At 44.2% G+C, this 16,583-nt stretch overlaps 1 protein-coding gene across 1 annotated transcript in view; it reads left to right on the top strand.

Moving 5' to 3' along the window:
• The window catches only part of PJA2 (praja ring finger ubiquitin ligase 2), a 578,273-nt gene that overhangs the window by 363,607 nt on the left and 198,083 nt on the right, over window positions 1–16,583 (top strand). The window lies entirely within an intron of this gene.

Below are 16,583 nucleotides of genomic sequence, written 5' to 3'. Positions count from 1 at the left end.
GCACTCCTTTCACGTGCAGAACAGGCAGCGAAAGGTGCATCAGCGTCCCCTAAAAATATGCCGAAAATGCAAGAACTAATTAAAAAAGACGTCCCTGCTACCCTGTTAAAGACAAGGTCACTGAAAAATCTAAATCCTGTGCACCTTTGTCTTCCCAAAGCTCTTGGGTTATGGGTTCCTCCTTCCCTGTAGACAAACTCAGGGGCTATGCATCACAAGGATTAGGCACCCTCCCAAGCCACCCTTAACCCTTCAGGCTTTCTACCCTCCTATGACTGGACCCCTGAACAGTTCACCAGAATTATGAGGAGGATGTCGTGCTTTGTCGACTTCTTGGACAAGCATCCAGAAGAACTAACGTCCCTTAGAGACGCCACCCAGTCAGGGGCTGCAAAACATCAAACCCCTCCCAAAATGTTTACCCACAGCCAGGCCCTTCTGCTCTAGGTCCTCTGTCCTCCACTTACCAAGACCCCTCACAGCACATGTATGGTATTGATCTCTCAGGGTCACAAGACCCCGGCTCTCAAGGAGACCTATACAGTCGGGACCAGTACTGCAATGACAGTGATATCATCTGTCATCCAGTCACCTGACCACCAAGACTAGCCTGTAGCAGATTCACCTGTAGATAATTCAATCCAATAAACTGCTGCTGAAGGCTGCCCAATATTTCAGTATTGACACCTAAGGGGCACAAGGAGACAAGGACTTTGTGGAGGACATTCTTGGTGACAAGTTTATCCCACTGTTAGTCTATACAGAGACGTATACAGCCCTCCTTACTTGCACCTAACCTCACAAGAACGGTTAACCCTACAATTGAAAAATGATTCAAGCCAGCGCCCACAGACCCCTGTATATAAGGGATCAGCTCGTTGCCACTACCGGAAAGATGGCTGCCGTCTTATGAAGCCCCGCCAGACAAAGAGAGTAAACATTTCTACACTTTTGGAAGGAAGGTTGCCTACTTGGCGGCATCTGAAGCTAGAATTGCAAAGAACACTACACTCCTAGCTAGTTATGGCTGCCACAAATGGGATGACTTGGAACACCAGGTTGAAGCGGTTCCAGCACCCCTAAAATCACAATTACTAAGCACCATCTCAGAGGGCAAGCAGGTATCTAACTGCATCCTTAAGAATAATCTCGATGCAGCAGACAATGCAGGCTGTATCATCGTAGAAGGTAAACCCATCAAGCGACACTCCTGGATCAGTCTGGTTTTATATTAGAGACACAGGCCACCCTACTTAATATGGCAGTGGAATAAAATTTCCTTGTCGGTTGGCTGTCGAAGACGCCCTCAAAAGCGCGAATGAAGAGTATGACACTCTGAAATCCCTCAGCTAATTAACCAACAAACAATACGTACAACAAGGCTCCTCCGGATACAGGGTTCACAACGCTCTTCCGGATACACTCAGGGCGGACAGACTTCAGCTTGAGGCCCATCGCAAGGACAATCTACCTCTTCTGGTTTTCAAAGAGGAAATATAAGATCCAGAGAAGAGACAGAACCTCACCTGGGAAAAGCTCCTCCCCTCCCAAACAATAACGCACTGCTGCAGGTCCCCTCCCATGCCACCCGAGAATGAGGTCGAATGTCACACTTCACCCACGCATGGGAGGGGATAACGTCAGACAATTGGGTGTTTTGTCCACCGTGGCAGGTGGGTATCTTTACAAAAGCCACCCAACCGCCTGCCAAGACCACAGAAAGATGACGCAAGAAGAGCAGTGCATACTATTAGAAGAAGCAAAGACACTGCTGGAAAAGGACGCCGTAGAGATCATCCCAACAAAACAGGTAACCAAGGGTATTTATTCAGCGTGCTTCCTTGTGCTAAAGAAAGACCCTTCTTTGTGCCTAGTCCTAGATCTGCACCTTGCAAACAAGTTTTTCAAACCCCAAATGTTTTGCATGACCACGCTTTAATAGGTGACCCCCCCTCTTATAACGGTGGGACTACATGGCAACATTGGATATGAAAAATGCATACTTTAATATTTCAATGCTCCCTGCGCACAGAAAATATCTGCGATTCAAAATAGCGGGAGTTCACTATCAGTTCAAGGTGCTCCCCTTAGTAGTGTCAGCAAACCTGCGCTATCAGGTCTCGGCGTCAAAATCCTGCAGGAGCAGACAAATAGCCCACCAGATCCCCCAAACTAGTTCACCCAAGGGGAAGTGGATAAAATAACAAATGGTCAAGATTCCTCCGGTACCCTTCTACTCCAGGATCTCTCAAACGTCAGGAAAACCTGCAATAAATGGATCTCTGGTTAAACGGTTCCATGTGTTAATAGTCCCGCAAAAATATCGCCATACAAAAATGGTGCTGTTTTTTTTTTTGCGGCGATATTAACTCATGGACCCTGTGGGGGACACCCCCGCAATCACCATATTTTTTTTAAAGGGAGCGGACGAATCCCCCACAGCGCCTGCTCCCATTTACTGCATAAATTATCCCCACCAATAATATCGCCTATTGGCGTTTCCGACGACCATATACATGGCGATATAAATTCAAGAATTGTACTAATAAATAGTTCCTCACTTCCCTCTCAAATTATTTGACTGCTGTAAAGACTGGAGGGGGTTATCTGTACTCTTGCTCCTTATACGGCAGAGTAGAAGCACAGAGCACCCCAGCCAAGATTCTCTATTTGGTAACATTGGACGAGCAATCAAGGCTTAAGCTCTCGGGAGGTGATGCAGTCTGGTTCTGAAGTACAGTGTAGTCCCCAAGCACCCACAAAGGAATTTCCAAACACCATGTTAGTGAAAACGCAGTTCTTTATATTAATAGGCTCACGTTATGTACACAATCACAATAACACACTTTGTGATCAAGTTAATCTAAAATGGTAAATATACAGTTTGTATGTGGTGCCACAATTGCTCTTTGATGCCATTAAAATGCATCAACTGTACTCAGTTCAAATGTCATGCAAATCAGTTAATAATGTGAACCAACAATAGACATAGGTGGAAAGCAGGTTGGTTAAAACAATAGGCAGAATACTGGGCCCCTACCACTTGGCACAGTTCTGTATGAGGACCCCCCCCCCCCCCACGTGGGCAACCTGTAAATAAAGATAGAATACAAGCCCAGTCCATATATTGTTAAATATGAGTCTTATTTACCTCTAAAAAGATTCTACCACCACAATGTACCTGGAATAGCAGAGTTCGACGTTGGGTCGTCGACAGGTCCTTCTTGAGCAGCTCCCTTTAAGACAGGAGCCACGGATCGTTGAGATCCCTCGAACAAATGGTGAACAAAAGGTGTTGAGGCAGCAACTTTGGTCCTGGCGGTGCTCGTCGATCAGTCATGGACGTCCTGCAAAGATGAGGCGTGCAGGGCACCTCAACGATGATTGTTCGCTGCTGCAAAGTGTATGAAGGACTTTGGCCCAGCAGGGGTGTCAATTCTTCAGCGTCTATGCATTCTTCAGGTGGTGGGAAACCCACCGGCGGATGCTCCTCGGCGCGTCAGCGGCCTCGACTTTCTCCGGCGGGACAAAGCAGTTGGTGGTACTGGCGATAGTGTCCTTGAATTCAAAGTGTCTTAATCAATGGAGCATTGCGGCTCCAGTCGTCGGTGGATCGGCGTCAAGCGGTTCCCGCTTCTGGGCAACACTGCTTCGACGGGCTTCCAGTGGTTATAGAAATCCTGTGACCCCTGGTCAACGACAGTGGACTGCAGTCCGGTGCTTCTCGTCGGATTCCTCGGCGGTCCCCGTCTCCGGTTGACAGTCATCCGAAGGCAGAGTTCCAGGGTGCTTCACTGAAGGTTGCGGTGCATGATGGTCCCTCTTAGCTCGCGAAGAGGTCTCCAAGCCAGGTCCTCTCTTGGATCAGTTTCGACAGCACGGCAGCTTTCGGATTGCGGTGAAAGTAACAGCAGTCAACCACCTTCTTCGGACTCGGCTTCGAGATTAAGCATGAGTTTCGACTTCAGCTTCTGAACTTTTTCCATCAGTGAGAGGTCCCCAGATATACTGTTTGGTCTCTCATTCACTCTGCTGGGTCACACTCAGGCAACCAATCATTCAGAAGGGCATTCATGCGGGCAGGCAGCCAATCAGGCATTCAGCCAATCTGAATCAGTGCATTTATGGCCATTCTCCTCCCTACCGACACTCACAACAAGGAATGTGTATTGGGACAAGTACCCAGCCATTCGGCACGCCACACTGCATTCATACCAGTTTCGGGCAGGGCTGTCTTATTCATTGTTACGTACCAGAAACCGGACACCCATAACAATAAGTGCATATTGGTCACACACTCCATTCACCCAGGTCCCACCCCCAGGGCGTACCCACAACAAACCGTCACTGGGAAGGTTCCAGCTAGTCTGGCCTGGACTTCCCCACAATACCATATTTGGAACTTCCACCCAACAGCCAGTCAGCGGGAAGGGACAGAGTCAAGGCTTCCCAGGACTTTGGGAAAAACGAGGTAACAGCAATAGAAAGCAAGAGGCCACGGGGCCATCTTGTCTCCTATCAGGAATCAACTGATTCCAATGGCAGGCCCTGGGTATTCCCAAAATGGAGGATACCCAGAGCACCTGTCAAATTCAGCATGGAGCTGCCACCAGCCCATACCCTGCTCTGTGGGGCCACACACAGGTGCCCAAAAACATACACTAGGGATACAGGGTGGTACCCCCACCCATGGGTGCCGTAAGGGTATCCCAAGGGTCTGTACACCAAATCAAAAAGAGGAAGAGCTGCACTGCCAGGAGGCCCACATGGACTCCTGGGCAGAAAATAACACATAATATACACAAAAAGAACTACAGAATAAGGACCGGGAGGCCCTGTCCCTCTAATGCATTTCCAGCATCACAACTGCCTCCACCCAATGCCAGGAGGCAAAAATGAAGACTTTCTCGTTGAACTGTAACTCTGCTCACTGCTGATTCTTTTCCTCTTCACGGTTTGCTTTTTTTCCTTGTAGTTAAGGATGATTGCTTAAAACTGTGCTCTCAGATAAAACTTAAATGCTCCAACTCTCAAAAATGATGAAAATCTGTTAGTTTTATTTTCTAAACTTATTTCCAGTTCCTTAAAATCTTCCTAATGAATTTAAATATATTTGTTTTTCTTTCTTCTAGTTACCTCAGATTAAAACAAAGTTTTAAAATCGCTCATACGCCACTCACTGTGTGCTCACTCGCTGCTTGTATACTGTACTTTAGCAACGAACTATGGTCCTTTTCTGCCACTGTATAAAGTTCAGAGTGTTAGACAGCCGCACAACGCCATAGCTGCTTTCTGCAATTTACGTGCCAAAACACTTGCATGTAGTGTTGGACGTGCTGTGCATAAACGTACTTCCTTTTCTTATTTTCAGTTAACATGGTTAGTGATATCTGAGAGCCGATCACTGCGTACTCAGAAGCCGACCAGAACACTTGTAACTGCTTCTTTTCACCTTCTCCGACACAGACATGCGATACTAGGTCCTCTCATCTAACGCCACTCAACTGGTGCCTGACGAGCTCGCAATCAAAAAACATGCAATGATCAAAGCTATACGCGCAAGTCTTACCAATGCTTATGCGTTCACAAACTAAAACGACCGACGTGCGCGCGCAATCCTTTTCACATTAGTTCCTTGAAAGCTTTCTCAAATGAAATAACTTCAAACTTGAAAAATAATCTTTTGCAAAACTTAAACTTTTTCACAGTTTTCTTACAGTTTCAGCAACAACTACTATTCATTATAATACTGGGCAAATGTCTTACTTTTCTTGTAACTGTTATGCGAAGAATTTCTTTAAACTAATTAAAGTTTTCTTTCATGTTCAGTCACTTATCTGAGTCTTGTTCTATGGTACTTTCTGATGTTGTCTTCCAGGCTGTGGTTTCTTTAATTTCTCAATGTTTTTCCTTGGAGCTTGATAAGGCTGAGACCTCTCTTGAGTAAATCTTGAATGAAACAGCTTCCCAGTTCTAGCCTCACAACTGTGGAACACCATCCCACTATCAAATGCACCCCCACCTTCCATCCATTCAGAACTAAGCTTATCACTTGGTTACTCAACAAATAACCAACTATGTACGTATGCCCATTGTATGATTGTATCCTTTACTATGTCTGCTTGCAACTATATCTGTAATGACTGCTTCCCTGCCAACTATACATATGCTGTACTACTGTATTAATGTTCCTTACCTCTGCCTGTAACCAGATGCTTAAGCGCCCATATACCCATGGGTCAGGAGCGCTATACAAACAAACAATAAAAACAATAAAGGCAGTTTAAAACCTCTTCTGAGGTTCCAAACTGCATCACAATAGTCCCCAATCTAATCACTGCTGTGCAGGAAGTTCTACATCTTGAACTGGGACAATAGTAGCTGGCTGACATTACTGTTAAGGAAAATTGTAGTCCCAACCAATTCAACCCTCCCTAGCAGCAACTACTAATGCCACCAAAGAATACCTAAACTATTGCCTCCTGTCACCTGGGGACCTGACACGCGCAGGGAGTCAATCCCCATAACCCTTATCTGGACGACTTGCTAATCACCAGGGAATCTCCTCAAATTTGAAGACAAAATACCCAAAAAACAATAGACCTCAAAGAAATCAAGTCTACTTCCCAGCCAGGTAAAACAATTTCTGGGAGCAATTCGAAAGACAAAAGTGGAGCTGGCTTTCCCGTCAAACGAGGGATTATAAAACATGCTGTTGCAAGTATTTCACTACACGTCTGGTCGCCAGATAACTGTACACAAAGCAATGCGCTTGCTCGGGATGATGGCCTCATGCATTCTCTTGGTTCCACTTGCGGACCTGCGCATGCCCCCAATGCAGGAGTGGTTGGCGAAACAATGTTCTCAGGCAAGCGGTCAGTGTGACAATCTAGTGGTTGTTTTTCGCTAACCCTGGCACAGGCTCTTTGCTAGTGGTCCAGGGGCAACCTGCTAAAAGGAAAATCCTTTAGTGTTCCACCAGTACAAGCGATCCTAACTGCAGACTCCTCACTGTGGGGGGCTCATTTCCTCCACCACACAGCCCAGTGGACACACGCTACAGCCCAAAAAGACATAAGTTCCTAGAACTTCTGCTAGTTCTCAAGACTCTTCAAGCGTTTCAGCAACATCTTTGTTTATTCATTTGTAACGCGCTCCAGACCCGAGGGTATCGGGGCGCGACAGTTACGTGAAGATTCTCATCTTGGTTACACAGATGAATAAACTATTAATACATGTTCATACATACACAGAATGGTCACAGGTAACAATGGACATAAAGGTTGTACGTTTCGTTTCTGTCCGCTTGAGGTTGTTTGAATCTAGCGGGCACATGGCTGAAGTTAGAGATCGGAGGATTTTAGCCAATTGGTACATTTAGATCTGAGGTTTTGATATGGCTGATCTTCTCGGATAGCGGAGGTAGGGAATTCCATAACTGGGTCGCTTTGGTGGGGAAGCTGTTGCCACCTATCTTCGAAAGTTTGAATCTGGGGACTAGGAGGGAATTGCTGTGGGCTAGTCTAGAAGGTCTGGTGGAGGTCCTTTTGTGGAACCTCTCAGCCAGATAGCTAGAGGCAGAGTTGTTCAGGGATTTGTGGGTGAGGGCTTTATTTTGGAGTGTTTGGATCTTCCTGACTATGGTTTTGTTAGAGCCTATGTAGAGGGTGTTACAGTAATCAAGCCTGGACAGGATGAGGGCTCTGGCCAGGATGATGCAGCTGTTAGTGAGGAAGGGTTTTCCGGTTCTGATGAGTTTACAAGTGTAGCTAGTAGAGGAGGTCAGCATGTTAACTTGTTTGGTGAAGGAGAGGGTGGAGTCGAGGTATAATCCAAGAGTTTTCCCCTCACTGGCCACTTTGATGAGGTTGCCATCAATCATAAAGGAGGTGTATTCATTTCCAAGTTTTTTAAGGTTGGTGGAAGTGCCTAGAATGATGATCTCTGTTTTGTCATCATTCAGGCATAGACCATGATTCATCATCCATGCCTGGATGATGAGATACACCTTATTCACCAAAGCCAAATCCTTACCATAATCCCCGTAAAGTGGGAGGAGGATCTGGGTATCATCCCCATAATTAGTGTAGGTGATACCAAGATTGTCCAGATCATCGAAAAGGGGCTTGGTTAATATGTTGTATAGCGTGGGAGAGACACAGGATCCCTGAGGGACACCACAAGCAATGGGGATAGGGTCTACCGCTGCTGAGGGCGAGAATACCTGCATGGTCCTTTCACTGAGGAAAGACTCAATCCAAGCTATGGCCTCCCCAGAGAAGTGATCAAATCAAAGTTTCAAATCAAACAGTGCAGAAACCATAATGAAGACATACCAATCGAATAATACAAGGGAACCCTGGAATTTACTGAACGACAATGCTCAAAAACAGCACAAGTTAACAGCCAATGTACCGCAAGAATCTTGGGTTGCACACTTTTCAAACATCTACGCGGACCGTCCGTTCCAACCTGAAAAAGAATCAATCAATAACTAAGCAAAATGGACGGTACCGCCACCTACGAGGACCTGCTATGTATGATTAAACATCTCAATACATCAAGAGCACCTGGTCCTGATGGACTTTCAAACGCTGTACTGAAACAAGATCCCCCGGCATGGGCAAACTTCATGTGCCAGATAATACACATAAACAGGCTCAATCAAATTCCAACCTCTTGGAGATCGGCTACAATTGTCCCCATCCACAAAGAAGGACCCCGCGACCAACCACAGAATTTCCGCCCCAATTGCTCTGTTGGACCCACTTGGAAAACCTTTTGCAACAACACTTCTCAGACAGCTTACTTCTTGGGCAACATCCACTGGCCGGATCTCAACACGACAAACAGGCTTCACTCCTAATGTTGGAACTAATATTAATCTACTGCTACTCCATCTCATCAAACATGAAGCCATCAACAACAAGACCACGATATATGCTGCATTTATCGACTTAAAGATGGCCTTTGATACCATATCACGGCAAAAGCCATGGGCAAAACTAAAAACATGGAACTGCCCCCCGAACATCCTGGAACCAATCATCTTACTCTATTCAGATACTTCAATAAAAGTAAGACTTACAAAACAAGGTCTGACCACCAACCCAATAACCACATCGAATGGCTTAAAGCAAGGATTCCCTTAGCAGCAACCCTCTATAACCTATTCACATCCGACATAGAACAACATCTGATCAACAGCCAAATGAACCCACCGAAAATAAATTCATCACCTGTCCCTGTTATGACATATGCGGATGACATCATTTTGCTCGACAAAACCCCATCTGGACTACAAGTTGCCTTGACATTACCGAGCAACTATATGGACAATAATGAGCGAACAATCAATAACTCAAAAACAAAGACTATGACTCTAACAAAACCACAATCAAAATCAATACACCAACCACAATTTAACATCAGTGGAATTCGATTGGAAAATGCCACAACATTTAAATACCTCGGCATACTAATCAATCAATCCGGGACTGAAGAACAATGGTTGGACAAAGTGGAACAAAAGGCACAAACACTGGCACGTCAGGGATGCATACTCCACAGAAAATATGGAAAATTTTCATTCAAACCGATCATTGCCTATTATAGATCAAAATACATCCTGATAATAACATACGGAACGGAACAATGTTGAATACAGAAAAAGTAAATTGGATGAAACTTGAATCAACCTTTTGGTGTAAGATTCTCTGCCTCCCTCATTCGTATCTGATGCCGAGAATAAGATATGAACTAGCAACACAATCTATAAGATCTATTGTATGTTGGAAAAGATTAGACCTCTATCGTAAACTACTATCGGACGAGAAAACTCCTGCAATTCGAATTCTGAAAACCCAACCAAACACCTTTAACAACACGGTGCTAGAAAAATGAAAAAATCTATCATCAAAGAAATGGAACAGGAAGAGATCTCTGAAGAACTCTTATTTATGAGTCCTCAGCACGCCAAAATCAAGTTATTACAGAACGACTGGATCAAAACTATTCAACTGAAAAACACCTACAGACGCTTCAATGTGCCAAAGACAACAGAAAATTAAACGGACCACAGCCGTACCTGCTACTTTTTCCAGATCAAACCATCAGATCGATATTCCTGAGAATCCGCCTGAACATTCTACCAACAAACTCTTACCTTGCAACAACAAGACAGATTGCCAAATCACAAAACTATTGTCACTTCTGTAAAGCTGAAAACACACCGGAAACCATATTCCATCTGGTGATGGAATGTCAGTCTCTTGCACCCCAACTCAAGCACTTTGGCTTCTACTTTGATCTGGCATTGCAACAAATGAACACAGAAGAAAGATGGGCGGCCATCCTCAGTGGAAAGAACAACAAATATATATACACAACTTCCCTCTTCCTCTCTAGCATTCTTGATCTCAGTGGAAGAAAGGCTTTGAACCATGACAATAGACAAGACTTTTTTTTTCTTCTCGCCTCTTTTCTTCAAACTATCTCACATCTGACTCACAATGATGGAAAAGTTTGACACCAAACTAAAACATAAAAAAAAAAAATAATCAAACAGTGCAAGTCCTCGCAGACATCACCATTGCCATGTTGCACATACACAAGCAGGGAGGAACATGCCATCAGTCTGTCCAGGCTATCCGAAAAAATATGGAAGTGGGCACTCAATGTTCCTAACTGCTCAACACGTTCCAGGGGAACTCAATGCTCTGGCAGACACTCTAAGCAAATACCCTCTACCAGAAGAACATGAGTGGCAACTCAATAAATATATTGGATACCGAATCTTCTCCCAATGACGTAATTCCCCCTTGGATTTGTTTGCCACAAGCCTAAACACGCAATGCTGAGACGTCGCGTCCAGGTTTCCCCATCCAGCATCCAAGGGCAACGCCCTATGGATGAACTGGTCAGGGAAATGTGCTTACGCTTTTCCTCCAACACCACTCCTCAGCAGGAGTGTGCACAAGATGCACCAGGAACAGGCAACTCTAATCTTGGCTGCTGCTTTATGGGCGAGATGACCTTGGTTTCTACGTCTGTTCAAACTGGCGATGTGCGACCCAGCCATGCTCCCGTGCCCCTAAAATATGCTAACACAACACAATGGGAGCATCCCTCCACCCTCGTCCGCCATCTATGAATTTGGCAGCCTGGCCCTGAAGTAATAGAATTCGGCCACTTAAATCTTCCCCAACGGTGTATGGTTATCCTGAAGAAGGCACGGAAACTCAACACCAGACACTGCTATTTCAACAAGTGGAAATGATTTGTGATATGGTGCAGGTCACAAACCTTAAAGCCAATCGAAGGTTCCCCAGCTAACATTCTACATTACATGCTTTACCTACTGGCTTAAACTGATCCGGCCTAGTATTCAACTCCATCAAAGTACACCTGGCGGCTCGGTCAGCTTAAGCCACTTCACAAAACATGGTGTCCTAGAGGAAAGTTCCTGTCATTAAAGCATTAGCATTCATGGAAGGGGTAAAGAGGCTATACCTCCCCATGTCTAACCCTTAAGGTTGCAATCTTAATGTTGTGCTCTCCAAACTCATGGGTCCAGCCTTTGAGTTTATGCACAAGGCCAGCATAAAACTTTTGTACAAAACTTCATTCCTAGTAGCCATCATTTCTATGACAAGTCAGTGAGCTAAAAGCTTTGTCTTTACAAGACCTAGGTTTTCACCTAATTTCATTTCAAAGTTCCATGTAAATCTATAGAACTTCCTACCTTCTTTAAAAATTCATCAAACTCGGCTGAAAGAAGCCTCCATACACTTGATGTACAGAGAGCGGTCTTGTACTATGTGAACAAAACTAAACCCCTAAGGAAAACCGACAAACTCTTTGCTTCCATAGCACCTGGGAGAGAGGGCAATCACATATCAAAGAATGCCATCTCCAAATGGATAGTCTGGTCCATACAGCTCTGCTATTCCCTGTCCAAAAGTGTTTTGCCTTTCACTCCCAGGGATCACTATAACAGAGGTACCGGAGCTACCTTAGCCTTCGTTGCAAATGTCACTCTAGACGCCATTTGCAAAGCTGCTACATGGAGTTCCATTTTTACCTTCACACAGCATTATTGCATTGACACTCTCACTCTAAAGCAGATTCACGGGTGGGACAAGCCGTTCTAAACCTCTATTTGCTGCTGTACCTTCTCACATCCCACCTCCTTCTCCAGATACTGCTTGCTAATCTATGCAGAGCATGTGATCTAAGAAGGGATACATTACTCAAGGTAATCGTATTTCTGGTGCTAGTATCTTCTTAGATTCACAAGCGCCCACCCTTCTTGCCCTTCTGCAGTCGAAAGTGCATAGATTCTTTTTCTGGTCTAACTGTTTCTGCTTTATCACATCTATACTCACGCTACACTTCATGAAACCTCATCTGAGAAGCAAACAATCTCAGGGACCTTAACGCGTGAAGGACCATGGGTACAGTAGACGTCACACTAGGGATCATATTACTAACGCACCCTGTTGACGTCTGTCTGTTTTTGACTTTCGAAAACAAATCTTGTAATACTTTGCGACTACCACTAGATGTTGGACTATGCAGAGCATGTGAATATAAGCAGATCCAAGCATTATAAATAAGATTACGGTGAGTAATGTATCCTCTGCGCGCGCGTGTGTGTGTGTGTGTGTGTGTGTGTGTGTGTGTGTGTGTGTGTGTGTGTGTGTGTGTGTGTGTGTACATATATATATATATATCATTTCTTTTTTATTTGTTACATGCATTTGGGTAACATTTTTAAACCTTTTGCACGAGAAATAAAATTAATAAGAACAAACAAGTGTACACGTTAATAGCCATGATGCATCATAAATCATAAAATAAAACCATTAAACATTTACAAGTTACAAAATCATAATTATGTTCCTTAAAATTTCGGACTGAAACATCTGATTAAATCTATCAATTAGTATTTCCCACTTATAAAAAGTATTTTATCAACTGTTATATAATACTAAGAAAATGTACTAAAAAAGTTTAAGATCATCACCTTCTTGCGTTCTTTCGCTCTCTTCCGGATATAGTATGCTGCCCCAGTGATAAATCTTGCTGAGAATATCGCATTCCAGAATTGATCATCGGCGATAAATGAAATATCACTTACCAAATTGACATAACCCTTCAGATAATATTGGAACAAGGTGCAGCACCCTGTCAATAAATGTCTAGAAGTTTGTCTGTCAGACAGTTCAGGCATTTCTCGTCATCAATGGGGCTACCCAGCCCTAGTACCCGTATACTCTTTACATGATAAAATGTTAAACCTTAAATATGTTAATACGCATTTAAGATCACCACTACAAAATTGTGTGAGGAAGTCACAGGGGATCACCGGGATAAAACTCTGGGTGACACATTGCTTAACGCTTTTTCGTGCCCATCTGTTCCAAATTCCATGATCGCATTAGTTTTTATTAAAAAAGTGTGTCATCAATTCCTGCTGTTGAAATGGAGGTGTCAAACATAAGGTCTTCATTTCACAAGATCTATTGTTCAGTGCAAAATTATATGTATTATTTGTGTGTTGATAGCAATCTACTCATTATTCAATCATCAGTTGTTTCCATATTCTTCAATTTAACATATAATTTGCATTTCTGAATTTCCAATATTGTTTGAAGTGATGCGAGACCCAGCTGACATCTAATGGCTTGGATGGGCACAGAACGCAGAGGTTTTAGAATCTGTCTCCATAACTTAGCCTGTAATTGTCCTAGCCATTGTACATATTTCTCTGCTAGCACTTCAAGACCATACAATATGCTAAGAATTATACTCATGGTAGATTTGCAGAAAGCATTCTACAGAGTAGCCACCCCGCCTTGCCAACAAAGTTCTGATAACATTCCATGTACTTGTGACCTTCCTGGACAATGCTTTCTCATAGGATGGCATAGTTGAGTTTTGAAGAAAGGGATAGAAGGAACTACCGCTAGGGAAACATCATTAATTTTCCAACAGAACTTTGGGATGGATGCTCCACGCAGTTGCCCCAATGACCATCACCTTGGTTTTCTTTAGCTTGATGGTCATGTTATTCTCGTTGGCATAAACAAATAGGGCACCCAGTGAGTGCTGCAATCCAATGGGCATTTGGTCAAAGATGATTGTGTCATCACCATATGTTAGCCAACGTATGTCAACCTTCCTAATCTTATGAGGGAAGCTACGAACATCCTTTATGCTATGTCCATATTGACCAGGTAAAGATTAAATAATACCAGGGCCAGGACGCAGCCCTGCCTTCGGCCTCAATTTATCTTAATGGGTCCCGTTGGCAGTCCCTCAGAGTTGGTACATACCACTAATGTGGTATTGGTTTGCATAGCTTTTATAAAGTGCAGCAAATAAGAGCACATACCCCAATTCTGTAGTTTACCCGGGAGCCTTACCCAATCTACATTATGAAATGCGGCAAAGTAGTCTCCATAGCACAGGTATCATTTTGTCCCCACATTTGCCCTTGAATCCGAGATGAGATTCTGCAATGTTAACATATTACCAAGAGTGCTAAGACCAGATCTAAATCCTGTTTGTTGGCAGGATCATTTTTTCTACATGGGCAAGCAATAAATCTTGCATAAAAAGGGTGCAGAAGATCTTTGAGCATGAGTTGATCATGGTCAGCATACAGTAATGTGCTGGTCCTGATCTAGTCCCCCTTTTAAAAACGGCTACAAGTATTGATTTACGCCATTCATCAGGGATGTATCCCTCATCTCAAATTATTGTAAATGGTGTTAATAGAATTGGTGCCCAGCAAACAGAATTAATTTTAATAACTACATTAGGTATCCCATTGGGCTTGGGTGCTTGAGATGGTTTTAATTTAGTGATCATTTTAATGTTGTCTTCCAGATCAAACGGAAATTTGCTTCTGTGTCTCTCTAACACATTACTTATAGGGGTAGAGAGAGCCTCACTGTAAAAGGTCTCTCTGATGTATTTCTCCCATGTAATTGCATCCATAAGGTTGGCCTCTCTTGGTTCGTTCTCAGATGGATACTGTCGGTAGAGGTGCCAAAACCTCTTATTCTCTGAACATATTAAACAGCGTCCTCCAGTTCGCATTCCCTACATGTCTGTATGAGTGAAGCAAATTTTTGTGCTAATTTTCTAAATTAACCTACTTTTTGCTAGCCAGTTTAAGGAGTCCGATCTTTTTACTCTATGGGCTTCCCCTCTATAGCTTTTATTCCTTTCTTGAATGAGCCATTCGTAGATTATGTTGCCTCCCATTATGTGCAATGACTATAGTTTTTGCAGCACGTTCTAGAAATTCATTTATAGTTTCCAAAATGTCTTTATTTGCCATGCAATTTAAATCTGAGGCGGCAAGAGGGCATGTGCCAAGTAAATTATTAAAGAGCTGGCTTGTTATTTTCAACCACGTGAGTGTTCTCCCAATAATCATCTTCTCATTGGCTTCCTTTCATGTCTTTAGCTGCTAAATGACAATAAGAGTTAAAATCTATATATATATATATATATATATATATATATATATATATATATATATATATATATATATATATTTATTTCTGAGGCTTGTGGAATCTGCTTAGATCACATGCTGTGCATAGGCCGACATCTAGTGGAAGCTGCGGAGTATTACAGTTTGTTTTTCGAAACTCGAAAATGGGCGTCGACACAGGGCGTGCCAGTAATACTATCCCTAGTGTGACGTCCACTGTACCCAAGATCCCTCACGCGTCTAGGATCATCAGATTGTTTTTTTCCGCCATACTGGTCGGAAGCATTTTGCGGAGTCCCCTGGCCTTAGCCATACTTTTGGTAAAAATTTAAAATAATAATCTATTGACATCCTTCCCCACCCCAACGTCGAACTTCGACACTCGACGCCGGCTGGAGAAGAAATCGACCGTCGGCTGCTGCACGACGGATTTGGGCCTCGGAAGGCCGCTGGCCTCGGCCCGGGCCTTGGAAGGCCTCTGGCCTTGGCCCTGCAAGTAGGGAGAGTGGGGGATGGTACATACTCTACACTCTTGGTATATAGGTACACTTTATACATTTGCTACCCCTTTTCAATTCTGCCCCAAGTGCAATCGCAAATACCCTTGGGTCGACAGGCACGCCATGTGCAATCTCTGCTTGCCGAGGGACCACCGCGAAGCGAACTGCAGAGCGTGTAGTAGGTTTAAACCTAAGACACTTAAGGACCGTTCGACGAAGCGTTGGGCCCACCACGCCAGGCAGGCGGCCATGGCAGCGGAGGGCGCCTTCAGCGACGCCGTACTTTCGGACGGCAAGGGCATTACGGCGTCGAAAGACAGCCGAGCGCAGGTCCCCGACCTCGGAAGGTCGTCTGGCAGGGCGGCTATGGGGAAGACCCCCGGCGACACAAGCGCTTCACATACTACACACACTAAACACACTAAATCCAACCGAGACTCGACGACGTCCAGTTCTCGGATAGAGGCACAAACGGAACGGTCCGATTCGGTGTCCTCTGGGCGCTCTCGATCAAGATCGCCGCATGACTCCAGGCAATCATCCACTCTTGCCAAGAGTGCCTCGCTCCCTAG

The sequence above is a fragment of the Ambystoma mexicanum genome, chromosome 6p, assembly GCF_040938575.1.
Source record: "Ambystoma mexicanum isolate Mex_15411 chromosome 6p, UKY_AmexF1_1, whole genome shotgun sequence".
Classification (NCBI taxonomy): Eukaryota; Metazoa; Chordata; class Amphibia; order Caudata; family Ambystomatidae; genus Ambystoma; species Ambystoma mexicanum.
Note: the sequence above shows the minus strand (reverse complement) of the source record. Positions and strands in the feature narration are given on the sequence as shown.